Source organism: Otolemur garnettii, unplaced genomic scaffold (genome assembly GCF_000181295.1).
Source record: "Otolemur garnettii isolate 467f Iridium unplaced genomic scaffold, OtoGar3 scaffold00147, whole genome shotgun sequence".
Taxonomy (NCBI): domain Eukaryota; kingdom Metazoa; phylum Chordata; class Mammalia; order Primates; family Galagidae; genus Otolemur; species Otolemur garnettii.
Genome location: NW_003852542.1, coordinates 1,242,068 through 1,247,773, shown reverse-complemented (window position 1 = coordinate 1,247,773; position 5,706 = coordinate 1,242,068).

Genomic DNA, 5,706 nt, shown 5'->3' with positions numbered 1-5,706 from the left:
AAACAAACATTTAAAGTGCAGTGTAATAAATTCAGTGGTGAACTATGCCGAGGAGGGGTGCAGAGACTGGCATGTGCCTGGAGTGCATGCACGCCATGGATATCATGGAAAAGGTGACAACTGAGCTGAGGGTGGCAGGTGGCTGAAGTCTCAGGTGGCTGCTCATCCCTCTGTGCAGGTGTCTCTGGGGCCCCTGAATCCTAGAGTATTCAGGATCTAGATGTGGGATGGGTGGTGTCTGGTATCGTCAGGTGGGTATGGAGTGATGAAGAAGGGGCTGTGTTTGGGCCATTCATGTTCTGTTTGGAGACCTGAAACCTTTTCAGAATGGGGCATGTGCAGAAATGGGGGGGCCTTGCACAAACCATCTGAGGCTTCCATTAAAATCTGGGTTCCAAATCTAGTTCTGTAAATATTCTAGAACACACAGAGAGGGAAAGTTTCCCTTCTCCACTTTCATCACGAGGGCTTGTGGCTCCCTGGGAAGTGAGGGCTACTTGAACAATGTCTGTGATTTTTCCATCCATTTTCCAAGTAGGTTTGAAAACGTCCTTTCAGGGTGGAGCTGAGAGAGAAACTTAGAAACACACAGACCTGATGACCATTGCTTTAGCAGAATGGGCCCTTGGTGACTTAATTTGGTTCCTTGTGCCTGGGTGGTCTTTACCAGGCCCCAGTGAAGCTCCATTCTCAGTGCTAATTACCACAAGTACTCATTACCACTTCCCCTTGATCAATTTCTTTCCATGCCCTGAGAACTTCTGCTTTTCCCATCAGAAGGAGAATTCTAATGTGGACTCCTCTCTGCCTGGGTTGGGATTTCTCAGAGAATGACTTATTCTCATCTCCTGGAAGGCTGTCATGATTTCCATTGGAGAAGTGAGAGTCCTGGGAACCAACCAATCCCAAGATTGGCTTGTTACATTCTGATTTGCCACATATCTCATCAATGTTTTGGGGAGCTCCTGTAACAAAGTCATTTAGTTGGAGCTTCCCCAAGACTTTCACACGACCTGGGGCTACTGTGGACCCTAGAGTTCTGCCTAACATCTTGAAATCAAGTGATCCCATCGTGTCCCAAATTTGTTATCTCTGCCTAAAATATTACTCCCTTCATCTTCACCTTTTCACCTCCAGAATGACTCACTGTCTCCCTGAGAGCCCTGTCTGGAAACTGCAAAAGGGCCACCTTTTCACAGAATGCACATATCTGATGTTTGGGTCTTCATTGGGGAAATTCCTTTCTAGAAGGTTTTATGGGAAAACTGACAATTTTTTCAAGCCCTCATACCACTGACTTAGGGATGGCACTGACACTCTCTCAGGGACCTAACTGGCATATTCAATTATCACTCTTCCACCCCCATATAAAACATCCCAGGAAAACTGTCTTCCTTTCTTCATCACTGTTGTCTGCCAAACCACTAGTCATTTCCCCATATTCATGGCCACATTTTGTATCCCTTCTTCCTAAAATCGCAGTGCAGAGCACATCACAAACTGTACCCTGTGTCTCTGCTGTCCTCCCCCTTCCCTCTCAGACCAGGGACATGTGAGTCCCTCCTCCTCCCCACAGCTCATTTCTCACCTGTGCTCTGGGCCCTTTTCCCTGGTGGCCTCCAGACTATGCTTCATCCATTATTGCTTCTTCATCCTGATCCTTGACATTTCTCCACTCACTGGCCTTCTTAAGTGGAATCTATAAAAATGGTGGGGACTCTTGGATCATAATCTTCAAAGCTGAATATGTATTTTTAGTTGCATGGTTATTATCAGCCTTTTTTTCACCTTCCAATTCTTCCTGGACCCACTAAAGACTGGATGCCATTCCCAGTTCTCCACTAAAAAGGCTCTAACCAATCCCAGCACTCTGGGAGGCTGAGGCGAGTGGATTGCCTGAGCTCACAAGTTCAAGACCAGCCTGAGCAAAAGTGAGATGCCATCTCTACTAAAAATAGAAAAAACTGAGGCAAGAGAATTGCTTAAGCCCAGAAGTTGGAGGTTGCTGTGAGCTATGATGCCACAGCACTCTACCTAGGGTGACAGCTTGACACTCACAAAAAAAATAATAATAGGGCGGCGCCTATGGCTCAATGGATAGGGCCCCAGCCCCAGCCAAGCTGCAACAAAAAAATAGCTAGATGTTGTGGTGGGTGCCTGTAGTCCCAGCTACTTGGGAGGCTGAGGCAAGAGAATCACCTAAGCCCAGGAGTTGGAGGTTGCTGTGAGTTGTGATGCCATGGCACTCTACCCAGGTCGCTAAAGTGAGACTCTGTCTCTAAAAAATAAAAAAATAATAATAATAAAATGGCTTTAACCATGATCAGCTCTTGTAGATACTTATTAGTCCTTATGGTTTTTTTGCCTCTCTGAATCAATCAACACTCCTAGCTCTTGATTTTGGTGACCCCACTTCCTTGTGATTCTTGGATGTTGTTTCTCAAGCTCCTTCATTGGCCCTGTCTCTCTACCTGCGCCTGGTATGTTGGCATTTCCTGAGGTTGGCTTTGTCCTTGGTTCATTCCCATATCACTCTGCACATACCCCCTGTGTAAGCTTAAGCAGGCTCTTTATTTAATGATGATCACCTTGAGGCTAATGATTTTCAAGCCTGTATTCCCTGACCTTGCTCTTGAGCTCCTGTCCCTCACATCCTCCCAGCAAACTCAGAATGTCCAAAATGAAATTCTTTCTTGTTCCTTTTCTCCCTCCCCACATCTTTTCCTTCTCAAAATACCACCCAAGAACATTGCCTCCTCCATCAGATTGTGAGCTCTTGGAGAGCAGGGGCTGTGTCCCCCTGCTTATCGTTTTATCCCCAGAACCTAGCACAGGTCCTGGAACATGGGAGGTGCTCAGTAAATATGTGTTGAATAAGTGAATGAATGAATGAACGAACAGGTGAATGAATTTGCTTATCTCAGAACAAAAGAGACATGGAACTGTGCATTTTGAATCTTTATGTAATAACTGTCAGCAAAACCCATTAAACACTCTGTGTTTCCAAGCAAATAGGTGTGACTTCTTCCCTTCCAATCATCTTTTAAGAGGAGCTATGTCTAGTAGAACTTTCTATGATGCTGGGAATGTCTTCTATTTGTGCTCTCCAGTACAGTAGCCATAGCAACATGTGACTATCGAACCCTGGAAATATGACTGAAGAACTCAATTTTATTTGATTTTAATTAATTTATATTTAAATCACCAGTGTGGCTAGTGGTGACTATATTAGATTGTGCAATTTTAGAGAAATACTTTAGTGTGAATTTTTAAGATCACAGACACTGAAAGACCATTGAAGCTTGTCTATATCCCAGCTCTCCTAACATTGGCCGTGTAACCTTGAACTGGGTTATTTCCCCCAAGCCTCAGTTTTCCTCACTTCTACCTATTGCACAGGTTTGCTGTGAGGATTAAATTTCTTTAATGTAAGCCCTTAGAACAGTGCCTGACCCATCACAAGTGCTTAGAGGCTATTAGCTACTATTCCACTTGGAGCATTCCAGTCATGCTTCTGCTGGGTGTCTCTACTCCCAAGTGGAAACTGAAGGTGAAAGGTAGAGACAGGCTGATGTGCTAGAGCCAGCTGTCATCAGTACGTGAGAGCTGACTAGGCACATCTCTTCCCAACTCTGCATTCATCAACATCACATTGATAATTGGCCATGATGGGAATATTTACACCACAGTAAGTGGCTTAACTTTAGAATGTGTAAATTTGTTGTGTTGTACATCTATAAAGGGTTTTTACTACATGGGAGAGGCTGAATGAACAGTTAAGAGTTAGACCTTTGGTGTTAGATAATTGCCTCAAAAAGCCCCTTCCTACCCTTAAAGTTACAACTCCTCCCCAAGCACAGGGAGTGGCCCGCTTACCTCATCACCCTGTTCCAATTTCCCGCTGCCCGCCCCAAATGACTCTTTCCTCCAGAGCAATAACTCCTTATTGGTTATCCCACCATCCCCTCACCATTCTGAGACTTCCCTATATAAGGGTACGTTTCTCCCCACCCAACCCCCCTCGCTATTCTCTGCTCTCCCTCTTTTTCTCTTCTCTTCTCCACTCTTCCTCATCTCTCTCCCCTCTTCTCTTTTTCTCTCCTCCTTGGTGCTGCTCTGCAACCTCCCTCACCCCCACCCCCAATAAAATCCTTTCATACAAGCCTTGGTGGTCTATGAGATCTCTGCCAGTCAAGTGCCTCTCTTTCAATTGGGGCAGTGCCTGTGGCTCAAAGAAGTAGGGCTCTGGACCCATATACCAGACGTGGCAGGTTCAAACCTGGCCCTGGCCAAAAACTGCAAATAAAATAAAAGGGTTAGATCCTTAAAGAAGTCTTCCCTTAAACCAAGGTGAAATCTGCATCCTGAAGCCTCCACATCTGTGCCCTGCACCTTACTTTCTACCTAAATGTCCACAAGGTGGAGCATCCTCTCAGATGCCTCCCTCTCCTTCACCCTCTGGAATAGCCTTCTGTGGCTTGGCTTGTCAGGCCAGCTCCTTTTCCCCACATCTGCTGGCAGTTCCAACCCTTTCTGTAGACACTCTGCTCTGAATCATGAGGCTCTGAGGAGGCTGCTCAGCACAGGAGGGGACACGACTCAGGCAGAACCTGTCAGGGACACAGCCTTTCCAGACACAAAGTGATCAATGGTGTGCTGGTAAATGATTAATGACAAAGTCACGAGGAGTCCTGATTTGAAGCATTTGCCGTTTTTTTCTGGGGTGAAACTGTATGCTGACTCAGCAGTTAGGCTCCAGCAGGTGCTGCAAATGACCCAAGCCAGGCCATCCGACCCTTGCCCTTCTGAATTGGAGAAGGAGTCCTTGATCTTTAGGGATTCAAGCTCTTGTTTGTGACCTTGGAGGAGTGGTACTCACACTCTCTGCCATGTGGAAAGCCTTGGGAAAAACATAGCTGGTATTGGGAGAGGAAAAAGGAGTAGAAAAGGAGACAGAAATACTAGCATTGGTAATATTTCACATTTGGGTCCACCCACTCTTAACAGTTATATAAGCTAGGGACACATGCCTTTATCCCATTTTGGCCTAAGCCTTTTAGGTGGGTTTCTTTCACTTGGAACTAAAGGAGCTCCCACTGCTAGTTTTTCTCCATTTCTTCCACATCCCTTCTCCAGCCTTCTCTGCCCTGCTCTGTGTCCAGAAAGGCCGACTTCTGCTTTCCTGAGAAGCACTGGCAGGAGACTGGGATGCAGGAGACCTTCTCCCTGCCTAGCCAGGGTTCAGCTCCAAGTGGGGGGTCCTCCTTTGGCTCCCTGAGGAATCTGAGAATGGGAATAATGACATGCTTTATTTGAATGGCATTTGGCTTGCAACATTTCAGGAAAGCCAGGAGGGAAGGTCTTGTATTGCCCATTTTATAGATGAGAAAACTGAGGTCCTAAATCATGGATTAGTTAGCTAGAACCGTATCTTCAAGCCCAATGTTTTTACTTTAAGTCATCTGATTTAAAAATAAATTATTGCTCATGAAGAAAATACTTTCACAAAGTCAGTTCCTTGCAAGAGAGGACCAACGTAAATGATGCAGAAAGCTCTCTTGGCCTCCTACCCAATTCTGTTTCCAGAGGTAATGGCAATTATTTGCTGTTCCAAACTTCTAGGCTTTTTTCTATGTGTTCAGATAGATACAGAGGGGGCTAAAACATACATTTTAAAACTGTATTAAAAGTGTAATACTTATTATA